The sequence below is a fragment of the Apium graveolens genome, chromosome 8 (assembly GCF_009905375.1).
Source record: "Apium graveolens cultivar Ventura chromosome 8, ASM990537v1, whole genome shotgun sequence".
Taxonomy (NCBI): domain Eukaryota; kingdom Viridiplantae; phylum Streptophyta; class Magnoliopsida; order Apiales; family Apiaceae; genus Apium; species Apium graveolens.
The window spans coordinates 240,706,678-240,726,749 of NC_133654.1; the positions used below are offsets into that span (position 1 = coordinate 240,706,678).

General features: G+C 36.7%; 1 non-coding gene across 1 annotated transcript; it reads right to left on the reverse strand.

Annotated features, from left to right (window-relative positions):
- Positions 1 to 3,555: 3,555 nt before the first annotated feature.
- LOC141681201 (small nucleolar RNA R71) lies at positions 3,556 to 3,662 on the reverse strand. Its single transcript, XR_012558642.1, has one exon. It is a non-coding gene; the product is annotated as a small nucleolar RNA R71 (small nucleolar RNA).
- Positions 3,663 to 20,072: the final 16,410 nt, after the last annotated feature.

Below are 20,072 nucleotides of genomic sequence, written 5' to 3' on the forward strand. Positions count from 1 at the left end.
TTAACACCTAGCCACAACAACTAGCAATGAAATCCAATTTTTCTCCAATTTCTAAAAATCCATGTTATTTTAATATTAAGAGAATATCCTAAATTTTAAATATAAACAAGCGATTAAACCTCGACAAACAAACAAACCTTGACCATGATCTAGCACTCTAGCAACCTATAAGACTTAGTGAAATACAAGTGTCTCTAGTATGCAAATTAATTCGATAAGACCTAACATCACTACACTAGCATCAATATCACAAATTAATCGGAAAAATCATTTAAGGGATCATGTTATAATGCAAATGCATGAACTATATGAACAACTAACATAAAAACTACCAAAAAAAATAATAAACTATATGGCAAAATATGCACTATATGAACTAAACTATCATGAATATGAAAACTATATGCTACTCACACAAAACATATTCCTTCAACTACTACCCTAACTTAAAATATTCACTGTCCTCAGTGAATGTAATAGTAAGGAATTCAGGCATACCTAATCAGAATCAGGCTCCTCACCCTCAACGGGTGGAGTGTCAGGTGTTTCCGGAGGTGGATACACGGGATCCTCACCAAAAACTGGCCACTGGATGTCAACACCGGTGGCTCGAAAAGCTGTCCCCAATGCCTGGGTGAGATCACGTACAAACCTGCTGTGGATGTCATGCATCGCATCCATCCTCCTAGCCAGATGCCTGTACTGCGTCATGCTCATGCCAGCTCCTATATCAGCTCCTTCCTCCTCCTCATGTGCCTGCTGCAACGACCCTGCCTTATCTCCTAGCTGGGATCTCCATGCAGTCCTGCTCTCCTGAGTGGCCCCATCAGCTGGCCTCCCACCAGGTAGGTGGTCAAAAGTATAACCAAGCCCCTTCAGATCGGGCTTGCCTCCATCCCATTCTTGCATCGTAGCCAAAGTAGTGCTGTCAGTAGGAGCACTCGGGATCTGCAACTGCTCATGTGTGGGCCAATGAACATCAACTGCCACGCACAGCTTCAACACAACGGACGCATACGGAATAGACCCCGTGGTACTCCCCTCAAGAACTTCAGGATGCCCTGATAAATCACCATCCCCAGATCCATATAATCGCCCTGAAGAATCCCCCATAACAGCCGTGCACGCTCCACATTAATCTCATGCACATGCGAAGATGGCATGATGTTAGCACAAATAAACGCATTCCATGCACGGGCAAACCTGTTCATGCTAGAAGCCGGGAATGTAGAATACTCGATCGTACCCTCTTAATCTTCCAGTGAGTGTCGGGCTAGCACAGCTTAGCAATAATAAGATCCAGATCAAAGTCCTCTGGAGTCTTATCATTCCACATGTCTTGCCCGATCTTCCTCGCGGGCTGCTCAATCACCGTCCTAATAGCCTCTGCACTGTACTCCACAGTCCTCTCTCGAACAACCGTGAAGCCATTCTTCGCAGCCTTCGCATTCGCATAGAACTCACAAACAACACTCATGGGCACCGTAGTGGGTGCCTCGCAAAAAGGAACCCAACCCATCAGAATCATCTCCAATAGCTTACCATCCTTCCCTGATGGCTAAAACCCTCTCTCCTTGATGATCGGCTTCGAGAGAAGCCTCGTATACTCTAATTCAGCCTCGGGAGTAGAGAACCTCAGCCTCGGGAGTAGAGAACCTCAGCCTTACACCACCCATACTTAAAGAATCGGTGCTGCTGCTGCTTACTTGTATTCTTTGTCTCTTGGGTGCCATTGGAATTGAGTAGAGAGAATAAGAGTTGTGTTTGAGAGAGAATTTGTGAAGTGGTGAAGAAGTTTGTATATGAGGTGTATATATATATAGGTGGTGAAAAGAGAATTATATATGGAATAGAAGTGGGATTTGATTATGGGAATAATGGGAGTAATGGGTTTAATTTGGAGAGGGGAATTTGGGATGTGGGGGAGTAAAATTCGGTTGGGAATTGATTTCTTAGAAAAAATCCTGATTTTCCCCCTTAAATCTGCCTTTTATTTTTCTGAGTCGGAACCTCGGGTGGCCACGCGTAGGACAGCGCAGGCGCACGCTACTCTGCCAAACCGGCACGGCCACACGCTGGAACAGCGAGGCGCGCCGTTTTTTTGTGTTTTCAGCACGGCCGCGCGCTAGGACAGCGCCGGCGCACCAGGCTTCTATAGTCAGTCCTGAATTTTTTTCGTTTTTTGATTTTTTTGTGATTTTCTCTTTTCTTCTGCTTCCTCTACTTACTAATGTACAACAAACTTGGGTTGCCTCCCAAGAAGCGCTTGCTTTACATCGTTAGCTTGAAGTAGAACTTGAGATCAAACGGACAATAAAACGGCACTAACCACCTCACGGTTTTCCGTGTCACCATAATAATGCTTCAACCTCTGACCATTTACCTTGAATGCTTGGCCCAGATCATTCTCAAAACTAAAAATTAACTCTGCAGTCCCCGGCAGCGGTGCCAAAAACTTGTTAGTCGCTAAACACACGCTTATAATTCACGCAAGTATACGTGTTCGCAAGTTGTATAAGATATAAATCAAATTCGTTCCCACATAGACTGGATTTGGTTAACTAATTAATTTATGCACTTAAGCAACAATGTATGGTTATTATTCAATGCTAAGACGATAACAAATTGTGGTTGTTTATAACTAAGAATTAAACTAACAATTATAACTAAGAGAATAAAGAAGGTATCATATTATATGAGACAAATATCGGATTCTAACTTTATTAAATATTTCATTCAATAGCCTTATGTCTATAGAACAATAACCTTAGCATTCAATAGCCTTGACCGGCGCGGGCGCGCCGTGCCTCTGGAAAAAACTTCAGATTTCTGATTTTCTTTGCTGCTTCGAGTCGGCTTTCCAGGAGCTTTTATTCCAACACCACCTTGACACCAAATTAGCACCAAAATAATGCTAATTCACCTGATTACCTAGATAATGCCTGAAATGCAAAAACACTAGAAAACACGGTAAAACACTTAACAAATTGAGTACAAACGCATTAATTCAAAGCTTAATAGAGCATTATAAAGTGTCATAAATGCCATTCAATGCTGCCGGGGTCTCGGTGTTGTTAATTTTTAGTTTATGTGCTTGTCATCAGTGGTCGTTAAAGTTCAATGACTCGGACTCTTTTACTCTCACGGTTTTATTGTGTGTTAAGATACTCATTACAATGGGAGATCTAGCAGTACGAACGAAAACCTTGATGGATTTTTCTCAACCCAAGATTAATGACATTCAATCTAGCATTGTCAGCCCAGCTATCACAGCTAATACCTTTGAGATCAAGCTGGCATAATTCAGATGATACATAATTCAGTTCAGTTGGGGGTGCTCCAACGGAAGATCCCAATACGCACATTAGGGATTTCATAGAGATCTGCGACACCTTCAGTTTCAATGGTGTTTCTGAAGATGCTATAAATGAGGAAGATCTTAGAGGGATATAAACTGAGTGATGATTACATTCTCTACCAGCAGGTTCTATCACCACTTGGGAGGATCTTGCTCAGAAGTTTCTTACTAAATTCTTCCCTATGGCGAAGACAGTTGCAATCAGAAATGCTTTTACTCAATTTGCGCAGCAATCAGGAGAATCTCTTTATAAAGCTTGAGAGCGCTACAAGAAGATGCTTAGGAATTGTCCTCATCATGGAATGCCTGATTGGATGATCATCAATTGTTTTTATAATGGTTTGGGAGCACAATACAGACCCATGCTCGATGCAGCATCAGGTGGAGCCTTATGGGCTAAGAGCTAAGATGAAGTTTATGATCTAATTGAACTGATGGCTTCTAATGAATATCAGTATCTAACTCAGAGATTGCCATAGGGCAAGGTAGCAGGAGTTTTTGAAGTGGATACAGCTACGGCTATCACTGATCAACTAAAGGCATTGTCTATGAAGATCGATTCTCTGGCTAACTATGGTGTTAATCAGATAAACAGAGTTTGTGAGCTGTGTGCAGGTTCGCATGCGATGGAGCAATGCGCTATATCTAGTGAATCAGTTCAGTTTGTGAGCAACTTTCAGAGATCACAGCATCCAGTTCCAAACACTTATCATCCTGACAACTGGAATTATCCTAACTTCAGCTGGAGCAATAATCAGAATGCAATGCAACATTCGTTCCAGCAGTTTAGAAATAAGCAATTCAACCCTCCTGGTTTTCAACAACAGTATGCACCAAGACAACAACTCCAACAATAACCGCATGGAAGTACAGGTCAATATTCGAATGAAAAATCTGAATTGGAGGAGTTGAGGCTTATGTACAAAAATCAGGCTCTTATATGCCAAAGCCAGGCTATTTCTATCAAGACTCTGGATGACCAAATAGGGCAAATTGCTAACACCTTATTGAATCGACCACCAGGAACGCTTCCTAGTGATACAGAAGCCAGTCCAGGCAAGAGGGAAGTTGAAGAATAGGTGAACTCCATCACCTTGAGGTCTAGAAAGGTCACAAGCCCCAAAATTCAGCAAGACGAAGAGCCTGAAAAATGTCAAGTTTCAGAAAATGAAGTTGTGGCTGAAGAAGAAGTGCTGAAGGATGCCGAGGTGGAAACAAGGAAGAAAGTTATTATCAACACTCCTCCTGAGGGTAATACAGGGGAAAAACAGTTCTATCCTCCACCTTCTTTTCCTAAAAGGTTGCAAAAGCAGAAGTTGGATAAGCAATTTGCTAAGTTTTTGGAAGTTTTCAAGAAACTTCACATCAACATACCTTTCGCTGAAGCTTTTGAATAGATGCCTAGCTATGCGAGGTTTATGAAAGGTATTCTCTCTCGGAAAGTAAAGCTCGATGAATGAGAGACCGTTGCTCTTACAAAGGAATATAGTGCTGTGCTGCAACAGAAGTTGCCTCCGAAGTTTAAAAATTCTAGAAGCTTCATTATTCCTTGCACCATCGGGAACTTGTCTTTTGACAAGTGTTTATGTGATTTGGGAGCTAGCATCAATCTGATGCCCTTGTCTATCTTTAAGAAGCTTGGTCTACCTGATCCGAAGCCGATATATATGTCCTTGCAGTTGGCCGATCGTTCTATTACATATCCACGAGGTATTGTGGAGGATGTGTTGGTCAAGGTGGATAAACTCATCTTCCCTGCTGACTTTGTAATTCTTGATTTTGAGGAAGATAAGAAGATTCCCATTATCTTGGGAAGACCATTCTTGGCTACAGGCCGAACTATGATTGATGTGCAAAAAGGAGAGCTTACAATGAAGGTTCAAGATCAGAAGGTCACTTTTAATGTGTTCAAGGCAATAAAGTTACCCATGGATAAAATGTTAGTGTTTGTGCCCTAGAGACAACACTATTATGTTTATATTATGAAACATTTGGATTATTAATTATGTTTATATGGATTATTCTTTAGTAATTTATTATATCTTTATTTTCTGTGATAAGATGTTAGATTAGTAAATGTCCTTAGAATATGATATGTAAATCTATATCTCTAAGTACGTGACTTAGAAATGAGATTATGAGAATAATATTGATATTCTTAAAGGTCCCTAGTCAAGTAATATTGATAAGGGACGATAATAAGTACATTGAGACTAGTGTGTTTGTTGGCTGATGATCACATCTCATTGATCATAGGTATGGTGATACTAAAGTTAAAACACAGGCACATGTATTAAATACATGGTGCTGGATTGACCCGTTGTGAGATACTACATGTTTAAAGTGTCATAAGTTAATCTCACAGTTATAATGATGTATTGGTCCTTTGACTTGAAATCATTATATTTCTATACGATAATTAATATACTTTGATACTATTGAAAGTTATCCTTGACCGGGTAATAATAAAAGTAGACATTGGGTACATTATGAATCGTATGAGAAATATGAATGATCTAGATGGAATTTAGCCCTCCTTTATTAAAGGAGTGATATTATTGGCCTCTTGATTGAGTAAGACTATAAAATGCATGGCCGTGCTCAAATACTGATTTGTTTAATAGTTTACTCATTGATCAAGGAAAGAAGGATTAAACGTTAACAGAGGATGACACAATGCATGCCTCGAGTTTGATCTATAATATAAGGCTAAAGGGATTATATTACATTGTACATTATTCACGAAAGGTTTAATTGATCACCGATTTAATTATTATTACTTAGGTAGCAATGATGTATTACTAGATGCCACTCATTATTTATAATTTAAATATGAGATATTTAAATTATTGCCAACGTAATAATAACCTATAGGGTCGCACAAAGATAGGATGGAGGAATATTTAATTCAAATTCGGATTTGAATTAAAAAGGGAAATTTGAATTATTTATTATTAATTAAGCTAGACTTAATTAATGTGATAAATGAATTTCAAATTTGTATATTATTAAATCCGAAATTCAGTTGTTATTTAGTAATTGAGTTAAACTTAATTATTAAATAAATAGAATTTCAGATTTTAATAAACTCTAACTTGGATTAGGGTTAGGACTGTTTTTGGCCTCTCTATATAAATATCCTTAAGGCTAAAATTAGGGTTACGTTTTTATTAGATAAAAACATAAAACCCTAGCAGCTAAAGGTGAATGAGAGAGAGAGAGAGGAAAAGCAGGTTCGTTCTTGGTGCTAGTACATGCCTCCTCCGTACCAGCTTTCGTGTGGATACCTCTACGGCGTAGATCGTCAAGGCGGGATACGTGGTGTTCGGTTAAATCTAGGATCTCCTTTTGTCAACCATAATCATAAAGCTCATTAAGGTAAAACATCTATTCTCCGTAATTATCCGTTCATTATACATAGATCCTGTGGTAGGGATTCAAATTTTTTTGTTTTTGCGTTGCTTTTTATGCTCGAATCCCTAACATAAAGAGTAGTGCTTTAAATTAGAGTGGGTAGACTCTGTCGTAAATTCGGAGCTTGAGCAATTGCCAAAGTTAGATACCTTGGAGAGAGCCTTAATAGGGAGTCAGTTATTGAAAATAAAGGAGGAGCGGAGCAACTGCAGGTTTTGAATGCACCTCCATGGAAGAGGAAGTTGGATATGCCATTCGATTCTCTTGGGTTAGCAGAGCTGAAAATTTCTCAGGAGCGTTTTGACACATCTATTGAAGAAGCTCCCACACTTGAGCTCAACCGACTGCCAGATCACTGATATATTTTTTATGACGTAGAGAGTGGTTGGATGGATCTTCCCGCACCTACAGAGGGTTCTTCTCATGTGCAGCAGGTAGTTGATAGGACTGGTTGTTGGATTTTTAAACGCAACGGGGCGTGGAAAAACACTTTTACACATACAAAATCCAAATAAAAGCATATAAATCGTGAATAAAAATTCGAGGGATCGAATCTAACCTTTTAAAATAATTCGGACACAACGATCAGAGATCCTTAGCAGTTGCTCCTCAAGTGTGAAGCACTCCACCGGTATCCACCAAGAAAACGACTTTTAGGAGGAGGAGGAGGTGGAGAGAATTTGGTTTTCTGAAACTTTTGGGTTTCTGAGGTTAGAATAAAATAGGGTCTATAATAGTGTATTTATAGACAAAATTTTTAGCTGAAATTTTCCCATAAATATTATTATTATTATCCCATTTATTATTCTCATTAATAATTAAAACACCTTTTAATTATTAATCCTTTTTCTAAACACTTTAGAAATAATTCTCTCTCTTGATTTAATTTCCAAAAATTAAATCCTTAATTAATAATATTAAGAACTTTTCTTAATTAATTTATAATCAATTAAATCTCATTTAATCAATTATTGAATTTGCCAATTAATTATTTATTTCACAAATAAATTATTAGCCATTATTAATTAATTCCTCCACCAATAAATCATTCTTTTTTATGGTGTGACCCTGTAGGTTCAATATTAAGCCGGTAGTAGAAATAAATAATAATAAAACTATTTTATCATTATTTATATAAATTCTCTAATTTATTATGATTAATTAATTAATCACATTTATTCTACATCGTGAGTGATGCTTCTCAACATATCGCGACTATCCGGATAATATGAATTTACTGCTTAGAATACCAAGAACCTGTCAGTGAATAGTTACCGTACAATAAACTCCTTCTACCCTACAATGTCCCGATTAAATACAAGGCATGGATCTCGTGTCAAGCCTATCTAATTCAATCACTTGCTTACCATTTACTATGCATAGTTATATGCAAATTAGAAACTCCTTTCTAATTTTATTTACTCTGGCCAGAGATTCCTGAACTAGCATAAGTGGATCAGCCTTGAACATTCGCTTCCTTCACTGGAAGGGGTAGATCCTTTATTGATCATACACTATCTTCGTGTACAAATTCCTATACCCAGAAGAGCCCTAATAATTGTCCCTGGAGACTAAGAACTAAACCAAAGCATAGTTCAGTGTACACAAGATGACTATGATGACCTCAAGTCTAAGGATACTTGTACAACTATCACTAAGTGAACAACTGCTGACACGTGAGTGAACTCCATCAGTTGTTCAGCTGTGCGAGTCATGTTCAGTGAACTTATTCCATAATAAGCACCTACATACTAGCTATAGTGTCACCACACAAATGTCTATGAGAACAGACATCCTTCATAATGAAGCAAGCATAGTATGTACCGATCTTTCGGATTATTAATTACCAGTTAGTAATCCTACGACCAGGAACTATTTAAGTTTAGAGTTATCATCTTTTTAGGTCTCACTATTATGATCTCATCATAATCCATAAAAAGCTTTACTCTAAACTATGGTATATCTTATTTAAACACTTAAATAGATAAAGCCCGTAATAAAAACAAAACAAGTCTTTATTAATATCAATGAAATCAAAACAGATTACATAAAAGTTATTCCTAAATCCTAATACATGATTGGACTTAGGACATATTCCTTTCAATCTCCCACTTGTACTAAAGCCAATCACTCTGGTATCTAACCCATCTCATCTTTATGACGATCAAAAGTAGCTTTGTGAGTGGGTCTGCTATGTTGTTATGTGTGTCAACTCTCTAATTCAATACAATACAAGAATGTTACGCGCTCCCACTAACCCTTTTGTAGACGCATGGTTCATCCGTTTTTGATAAAATCAAACTCTTTGATTGTCTCATCAAAACGATGTTCCATCTACGAGAAGCTTGCTTTAAACCACATTAATCGCAAGCAAAATCCGAACTGATTTTAACAGGGCTACATGTAAAAAGTTTCATCAAAGTCAATCCATTGCCTTTGTTTGAATCCTTTTCCCAAAAGCCTGGCCTTATAGGTCTCCACCTGGCCATCTGCTATAATCTATCTTTTGTATACCGTATACATAGATTCCATTCTGGATTTCATGGCACTATGCCATTTCTCTGAGTCAACACTACTCATAGCCTCATTATAGGTCACAGGGTCGTCATCATCAATGATTGACAACTCATTGTCATTCTCAATGACAAGGCCATATTACCTCTCAGGTTGGCGAGACACTCTCCCTGATCTATGAATGGGCTGTTCCACAAAAGGTTGTTCAGTCAGAACAGGTGTTTCCACTTGATCCGTAGTAGTTTGTGCTTCTTGAACTTCATCAAGTTCAATTTTTCTCCCACTGTTTCCTTCAAGGATAAACTCCTTTTCCAAGAAGGTAGCATGTCTGGAGACAAACACCCGATGATCGGTGCAAAAGTAATACCCTAAAGTCTCTTTAGGATATCCCACAAAACTACATTTTCGGATCGATATTCCAGCTTATCTGGGTCAACTTTCTTGACATAAGCTGGACATCCCCAAATCTTAACGTGTTTAAGACTCGGTTTCCTTTCTTTCCATATCTCATACGAATTTGAGGAACAGATTTTGGAAGGCACCTTATTCAGTAAATATGCTGAGGTTTCCAATGCATAACCCCATAGGAATACTGGAAGATTTGCATAGCTCATCATGGACCGAACTATGTCTAACAAGTTCGATTTCTCCTTTCAGATACCAATCTGGAGGAGTCCACTGGGAGACTATACCATTTACTTTGAGATAATCCAGAAACTCTCCGTTCAAGTATTCACCACCTCGATCTAATCGAAGAGTTATAATACTATGTTTGGTTGTTTCTCCACTTCATACTTATATTCTTTGAACTTTTCAAAGGCCTCAGACTTGTGTTTCATCAAACACATATCCGAATCTAGATCTATTATCCATGAAAGTAATGAAGTATGAAAATCCACCCATGGCTTGCGTAGACATTGGTCCACATACATCTGTGTGTACCATTCCTAGCAAATTGCAGCCTCTCTCCATGTCCACTAAATGGAGACTGCAGTGCCACTATAAGTGAGATTTTCATCATCCCTTTTCTTTATATAGTTTGTTCAATCTGAAGTAAATTATGTCACATATACAGACCATTATTTAAAGCACCACGTCCATAAAGAATATTATCTCTAAGAATAGAACATTCATTATTCTCAATAATAAATGAAAATCCAGCCAAGTCTAACATGGGAATAATATTCCTCACAATCGAGGGAACAAAATAACAATTATTTCAAACAATAGTCTTGCCCGTAGGCCTATGTAAATGAAATGATTCTACATCTTCAGCAGCAACTCTTGCTCCATTTCCCATCAGTAGAATCACCTCCTCTTCCTCAAGAGTCCTACTTCTCCTTGGTCCCTGCAACAAATTGCAGATATGAGAACCACAGGCGGTATCTAATACCCAAGTAGAAATGACATATTCACTTCTATCATGAACATACCTGAATCAGAAGCGGTAGTCTCACTACCCTTCTTCTTCAATTTGCAAGGTAAACCTTGCAGTTCCTCTTCCAGTGCCCCACCTTGTTACAGTGAAAGCAAACAACTTTGCTCTTGGGGTCTTCAGCTTTTGGTGGAACCGGCATTTTCTCACCTACTTTCTTCTTCTTGGAAGAGTTCCTCTTCCTTTTCTTAGGATTGGAACCTTCACCAATTAGAAGAACAGAACTCTTCTTAGGGGGAAAATTCGATTCCGCAGTCTTCAACATGTTGTGGAGTTCAGGCAGGCTACATCCAACTTATTCATGTGAAAGTTCACAACAAACTGCGAGAACGAACTCGGAAGCGATTGCAAGACCAAGTCTTGGCTCAGCTCCCCATCCATGGCAAAACCAAGTTGTCCAAGACGTTCAATCAAATTGATCATCTTAAGTACATGGTCATTCACAGATGATCCCTCAGACATCCTACAACCGAACAGCTCCTTCGATATCTCATATCGAGCTGTCCTCCCCGCCACATCATACAACTCTTGTAGATGCATGAGGATAGTGTAGCATCCATATGCTCATGTTGCTTCTGTAGCTCAATGTTCATGGAAGCTAGCATGATGCATTGAGCAACATTTGCATCATCTATCCACTACGATACACAACATGTTCATCATTATGTGCATCACTAGCAGGTTCAGTAGGCTTAGGTGAGTCAATCACGTATTCCAGCTTCTCAATCCTGAGAACAATTCTCAAGTTTCGAAGCCAGTCAGCATAATTAGGACCAGTCAATTTGTGAGCATCCAGTATGCTCCTAGTGATAGTGCAGAAGACATAACGTACAAAGTAAATCTGTAAATGATAAACACATAACAACACTTAGCAAATATTCGATTTCATTTCAAAACACTATATGAATCGGGTCTTTATTCATAAGTGGCTCCCACTAGTTTTCCTAATTTATTCAACCCCCTACATGAAAAATTAAGCATTCATAATGCTAGTGGGAATAGGGATCCTACATTCCATTACACAACCCCGGCTGTGGCACGAAACCCCATGTAATGTTAATAGGCAGACAACTCTTGTCAATTACATCTAATGTTATTCCCTAATCAAACTTTAGCCTCTTGAATAATTGAGTCACGGCTGTGGCACGACAAACTCAATATTCTAAGTCAAGTCTAACCCAACATTCCGTACAATTGAATCAGTCCCCAAAGGCCCACGGCTGTGGCACGTAACGACCTTTAGATTCTTATTCAATGTACACATCTCTATGTAATAGACAAGTATTTCTTATTTCGAAATCAAAGCCCTCTGTGGCACGAAACGACAATGATTCAAAAATAAGAACTACTTTCTACCATGTTGGAAGGCTATGACCGACACAAGCCCGTTGTATCATTGGCCAATTACTACTTGATATTATTTAATTTTAGAGGGATTATATTACGTTACAATCATAATCATATTATAAAGAGATTCTTCCTTTTAAATTAAATATTTCAAATCAATAATCAATAATCAGATGATTCCCAGATCGGGTGGAGCATTGTCAAGAGGCGTCACTTAATAACCCTTTCTTACAGATAGAAATCTGTTGTTGACAGAATCATCCTTTCTCTCATATCGAAAATTCATATTCAATTACGTGTTTTCACAAACACAAGAATCTCATGATTGTATTCATAATATTGTTATTAAGGTTATGAAACAATTTCACTATACTAGGTTGTCTAACAAACGCCTTATGTTTATTTAAGTTCACCTAAATCTATCATCGCATGATAAACTAAGCATATATCACATATATCAACATGAATAAACATCAAGGTAGGCATGTTACATCATCTAGCACATTAGTCTAAGCATTATACATCTCTATGTATCACATGAAGCATTTAAAATCAATTAAAACAATCAAAAACAGCTTTAAAACACTTCATGGAAATATAAACAGTTCAAAACTTTTATATAAACTAAAATTGATCACTCCATTAGATCCGTCTCGGAAAAAATCCAACGGTATATTGCACGCCCAAAACGGAGTTACGAAACTCCCAAAAATCAATTTTAATATCAACAGACGGGCTGTAACGCATTACAGGAACGCGTTACAAGCCCTGTAACGCATTCTGGTGATGCATTACACCCTTTTAAGCCATTAAAGGGTGTAACGCATTCCGTGAATGCGCCACAGGTGTGTAACGCATTCCCAGAATGCGTTACACCCCTATTTTTTTTTCTTTCTTTCCGCCGGCTGACTTTTCTCGATACCCGTGCCTGACAGCCCTGTCTTTGTCTCAGCAGACGCCGTACCTGTTCTCTTTATTCCGTGCAATAGATAACAGCAAAGCAGATGTATATACAAACATATATATACTATATATACATATATTTACTTATTTAATTAAGAATTTAATTGCAAGAACTTCAAAAATTCATAATAAAAAATCTATACATCCTAAAATTATGAAAAAATACCCAGACGATCTACAACACTTGTAGAACCTAGATCAACATTCAAAATTATTCTGAGAAACGATTTCTCATCAGACAAAATTAATCCATAATATAACTTGTAAAAATCATAATTAATTCATACAAGCACATAAAATTCTGAAATTTTTACCACAGATCTATATGCATACAACCTATGCTATGATACCATTGTTGGATTTTTAAACGCAGCGGGACGTGGAAAAACACTTTTACACATACAAAATCCAAATAAAAGCATATAAATCGTGAATAAAAATTCGAGGGATCGAATCTAACCTTTTAAAATAATTCGGACACAACGATCAGAGATCCTTAGCAGCTGCTCCTCAAGTGTGAAGCACTCCACCGGTATCCACCAAGAAAACGACTTTTGGAGGAGGAGGAGGTGGAGAAATTGGTTTTCTGAAACTTTTGGGTTTCTGGGGTTAGAATAAATAGGGTCTATAATAGTGTATTTATAGGCAAAATTTTCAGCTGAAATTTTCTCATAAATATTATTATTATTATTATTATCCCATTTATTATTCTCATTAATAATTAAAACACCTTTTAATTATTAATCCTTTTTCTAAACACTTTAGAAATAATTCTCTCTCTTGATTTAATTTCCAAAAATTAAATCCTTAATTAATAATATTAAGAACTTTTCTTAATTAATTTATAATCAATTAAATCTCATTTAATCAATTATTGAATTTGCCAATTAATTATTTATTTCACAAATAAATAATTATTAGCCATTATTAATTAATTTCTCCACCATAAATCATTCTCTTTTTATGGTGTGACCCTGTAGGTTCAATATTAAGCCGGTAGTAGAAATAAATAATAATAAAACTATTTTATCATTATTTATAATTCTCTAATTTATTAAATATGATTAATTAATTAATCACATTTATTCTACATCGTGAGTGATGCTTCTCACATATCGCGACTATCCGGATAATATGAATTCACTGCTTAGAATACCAAGAACCTGTCAGTGAATAGTTACCGTACAATAAACTCCTTCTACCCTACAATGTCCCGATTAAATACAAGGCATGGATCTCGTGTCAAGCCTATCTAATTCAATCACTTGCTTACCATTTACTATGCATAGTTCTATGCAAATTAGAAACTCCTTTCTAATTTCATTTACTCTGGCCAGAGATTCCTGAACTAGCATAAGTGGTTCAGCCTTGAACATTCGCTTCCTTCACTGGAAGGGGTAGATCCTTTATTGATCATACACTATCTTCGTGTACAAATTCCTATACCCAGAAGAGCCCTAATAATTATCCCTGGAGACTAAGAACTAAACCAAAGCATAGTTCAGTGTACACAAGATGACTATGATGACCTCAAGTCTAAGGATACTTGTACAACTATCACTAAGTGAACAACTGCTGACACGTGAGTGAACTCCATCAGTTGTTCAGCTCTCGAGTCATGTTCAGTGAACTTATTCCATAATAAGCACCTACATACTAGCTATAGTGTCACCACACAAATGTCTATGAGAACAGACATCCTTCATAATGAAGCAAGCATAGTATGTACCGATCTTTGCGGATTATTAATTACCAGTTAGTAATCCTACGACCAGGAACTATTTAAGTTCAGAGTTATCATCTTTTTAGGTCTCACTATTATGATCTCATCATAATCCATAAAAAGCTTTACTCTAAACTATGGTATATCTTATTTAAACACTTAAATAGATAAAGCCCGTAATAAAAACAAAACAAGTCTTTATTAATATCAATGAAATCAAAACAGATTACATAAAAGTTATTCCTAAATCCTAATACATGATTGGACTTAGGACATATTCCTTTCACTGGTGTTGGTGATGAGCAGTACAGGCGAGTGGCTAGGCGTATGGAGGCCATACACGACATTCACAGTCGTTTTGCTGTAGATTTGACACAGGCTTTGGGCACTATTTTCCGAGCCACTGGTGTCGAGGATGATTGGCCACATGATCCTCCACCCGAGGAGGGTGATTCTCCTGACAACTAGGTATGTCTGAAATCCTTATTATTACCTTCAATGAGGACATTGAAAATTTTAAGTTTGGGGGTGATAATGTAATGATTAGTTTGTGTGTGTCCATATAGTTCATATAGATTCATGTTGCATATAGTTGTATTTCATTCGTAGTGTTGCATGATTGTTCATATAGGACATATTTGTTATTTTTTTGTGATTTCATATAGTTGCATTGCATGCATATTTAACATGATCCCTTAGGTTGATGTGATGAGTGTAGTGATGATGAATAGAGGGGTTTTTAAGTCCTAATGAATTGATTTACATGCCAGAAACAAATATTTTCAAAAAGTCTTATAGGGTTGCTTTTGATCTAGATCATGATCATACTTGTTTGTTGTTGAGATTTAATCACTTGGTTATATTTAGAATTTATGATATTCTCGTTATGACGTAAAAATACTGATTTTTAAACAAGAGAAAAGAAGGATTTCATTGCTAGTTGTGTATAAGGCTAGGCGTCAAATGGCTAGTAGTCGGCCCATATTTCTATGAGTAGTCTAGGGTTGAATGAGATGGAGTGAAACACACTCATTTAGAAATTGTTGAAAAAAAAAGAAAAAAAAGAGAAAAAAAGAAAAAAAAGGTATGTGTTTATGCATAATTGATCAAGAGTGAGCTCTTTAATACTCGAGTTATTAAGTTCTTATGGCACTTTGTGCCTAGTGACCTAAGGCTTTCATAGTTTGGGATTCGCTAACCTCACACTCGCTACATGATTATTATTGTATAAGGCTTTTGGGACCTCATTCATTGCACGGTCAAGTAAGCATCTTTGTTATGTGTTCAATAATAGCATGAATCCTTGTATAACTCTAGTAGAACGGAGGTGTTGTGAGTCATTATGCGTTTAAAATCTATTCTTTTTATAAACTTGTGATTGTTTTGATGATAGATAAGTTATGGTTATTGTTAGTCCCTTAATAATATAGCAAGAATTACAGAAGGGGGTTTGAATGGAATTCTTGAACCTTTTTCTCGAAATAAAAATGTTCAACTCGAATATAGATATAAGTGTTTTGATTTTGCACAATGCGGAATAGAAACTTAATTGAATCAAAATATGAGTAATTAAAAACAAGAGTCTTTAAAAACTTTCTGGTGGATTTAAACAATTCCACCAGAGATATATATGATATATCGAGAGGACTCTGTGTGCAAGAATGCTCACAGCTGCTTGCAAATCGAACTACTGAGAATACAGGGAAATGCTAAGGATTTTGCTTACAAAGATTTCTCTCTTTTTGTATCTGAGTTCTCTTCTTTTATTTGCTACGTTCTTGGTTTATATATTACCAAGATTACAAAGTCAAAAAGACTAAATAAACATAAAAACTATCAGTCTTAAGCTTTGCTACTTTTCATCCTCTATTACCCAGTTAATGGGCTTCCACAGTAGATTTGTATACATCTCGACGGCTGTGCTCAGTATTTACTGTTCAACTGTTGTTTGAATTCTTTATATGATCATCTGTTAAACTTTATGAATATCCGTTGGATATATGATCATCCATCGACTTTCAGAACATCCGTTGATGGCTTTATTGATCATCCGTCGACTGCTATATTAAACATCCGTTGATATTCATTTAATCATCCATCGATGGCTTTGTTAATCATCCGTCGGTAGCTATTTTGGCACTTGACTTCATTTCACTTATGCAGAATTACAAGACATCATTTATATACAATTAATCAACCTATCCTGCATATCTAGTTAAAGTCAACATGACTTATAGGCTACTACAGAATCTATACAAAGATGTATACAGACTGTGCTACAGACTTATTATTACATAAGCTACTCACTCGATGGATAATAAGTTAACATCCGTCGGGACTATAATGAGTTATCCGTCGGGACTATAACTCTTATCCGTCGAGTGTTATATTATTTCACTAAGTAAAATCTACTTAGATGTTTTGTTTATGAAATCATTAAGTACACAACATATGCACAACAATCTCCCCCAATTTATGTCTACCGGAATTGTAGCCATAAATTAAGAGATACTTGATGATTACAAAATATCGTAAACATACAGCTTTAAAGATAAGCAGATAATACTGAAAGTGCTTCAATTAATGAAAATGTACAAAGTTTGGCTCACAGTCATTTCAAGATGCTCCTCTAGCCTGAGCAGATTTTTCTAGTTTCTTGAAGGTCTGGATCTTCTTCCAAGCTTCCTGTTGTTTTCATCAATCTGGTTTTGGAGCTGCCTATGGAATTCCAGTTCATCAGATTCTGAGAGATCTAGCTTTTCTTGCATTTCCAAGAGAGTCTCATTGCTAGAGATACTCAATTGGTCCTCTAACCTGAAGAATCTTCTCACACCTTTGTCATCTATGAACTCCATCAGCTAGTAGGGCCTTAGATGCACTCTTCTCCCTGTATATGGGATGATTAGAGTCTTTAGAAGTGCATATTTAGCTCTAATACTCCTTAGTTCTTCAATCTTCTTCAATACTAGTCTTCTTGCAGTTACATTGAACCCAAAGTTCTTCTTGAAGGATGAATAAACTTTAATCAGTACAGCTTGGCTTTCTTGAAGAATCCTTTGAAATGGCCACACAATCTCCTTTCCTCCTTTGTACTTGAACACTAACCTTTCAGGTATGTTTCTGTATGCATCAATTCCCCTCACTTCATCTAGTTCATTCAGATAGAGGTTTAGATCAGAAAATTCCTTGATGTCACACAAGTACAAGTAGTCTCCCCTGTTAACTTTGGGTTGAACTTTAACTACTGATTTGGATTTGAGAGGTGACAGCTTCACTTTCTTGACTGCCCTTGACTTTGTCCTATTTGGCTTGCTAAGGATTGGTAAATTGAAGTCAGGAATTGGTATTTTATCCCCCTCTATTGGCTCATCCTTGGGCACAATAGGTTCACCATGAATATTCTTGTAGGGATCCACCACCCTTATATCTTCAAATGCCACAAAGGGCTTTGATGCTTGAGTTGTAGCTGGTGTGGGTACCTTACGAAATTGATCTTCCAATCCTTTGTCAACAATATCCAGTTTCCTTTTTGTTCTTGTAGCCAATTCTTTCTTTTTTGGAGATTTCTTCTGTTCTTCAATTTTCTTCTTTGATTCAGCAGCTTTAGATGGTTGAGAGGGAATTTGTTGAGATGAATTCACAGCCTGTAGCTTGGCCAAGATAGCAATCTGCTCTTTCTTTTGTTTAGTCTTCTTTGCATCTAGAGCAACTTGCTTCTTTTCCTGCTTTAATCTATCTTTTTCTTCTCTCTTTGCTTGAGCAAATTGTGGATGTCCAGCTACCACACAAATTTCCTTTCCATTTCTGAATATCTTAGCAATTCTCCTTTTTGAAGCTGAATCAGCTGGATCTTTATAGAAGACAATTGATCTTGACAGAAGCTTCTTCTCATCAGGCTTGGGTGTCTCATACACAGTTTCTAAGGGGTTCTTCAAAGATGATTTTGGATAGTTTGCCCTTGGTTTAAGAATTATTTCAGCCTTTGTAGACTTGATGCAGGAAGATTGTCCTCATTCCAGATAATTCATGCTCATCTGATTCACACTGATTTGCTTGAGTTGAGAGTGATGGATGGCTGACTTAACTGGCTCCTTGACAAGTTCAAACTTTTTCTATATCTCCTCATCAATCTTATCCCAGTTGATCAAACTCAACTTTCCTTTCTCAGCAACTTTCAAATTTGCTGCTGCTGCTTTAATTAGCACTACAAGAAAAATGTTCATAGACATCGGTTTTTGGCCGATGTCTATGTTGTTTAGCAACCGATGTTGATGTCGGTGATGTCTATTCTAGACATCGGCCATAACCCGATGTCTTTACTCGCTTAGACATCATTTCTGGCAAACTGCCTGATGTCCATGCATTATTTTTTTACAAAAAATGTTAGAAATAAATAATTTAATAAATAAATTACACCTATTACAACAGATTAAACATATAATGAGCTATGTTTTTTTCCACATAGACATCGATTTTTTTCATAAAGGTGATGTAAAATCAGATATTAAACATCGATTTATTTAGTAAAATATGATGTCTATGTTGGCACTTAGACATCAATTTTATCCCAATTAAAGTGATGTTTATATTTCTTTTAGACTTGAACATGTGAGTCTTTGACATCAGTTTTTCTTCACTAAAAGTGATGTACAATTGCCTTTGAGACATCAGTATTTATATATTATAGGTGATGTACAATTATTTTTTTGACATCAGTATTTATTCATTAAAATGGATGTCCAATCATTTTTTTGACATCAATATTTATTCATTAAAAGTATTTAAACAATGAACTAACTAAACACTTATATTCATCAACATAAATATCAAGATCTAGTTTTATTACAGAATCATTCAAAACCAAACTAAGAGCTATTGACCTTAAGCTACAATAGAAGGAATGGCGCTGTCTTAAGCTACAATTTGAGGTTATCAGATCATATATGAGGCTGAACTCCTGATGCTATAGAAGGCCATTCTATAAATTTTTGTCTACCCTTAGCTTTTATTCCCCTTTCGAACATTTCCAATTTTTGACAGCCTCCCCGATCTCCTCTAGAGTCTTTACCTTGATCTTGCTCGACAAGGTTCGGCATGTCAAATCCATCAGACTCCTTATTTTCAAGTAGTTTACTGCCTGAAATCACAAAAGATGAAAATTTAGCCATAATGTACACTCTGTTATATTTGGTTCATCATAGATCTAGGCCAGTCTTAAGTAAAGTCAGGTACTAAGGTACAAGCTTTCAATTGATAATCAAATATTCTAAAACAATCACAAATAAATGACAAAATCATGAATCGTCTATCCATCGAAC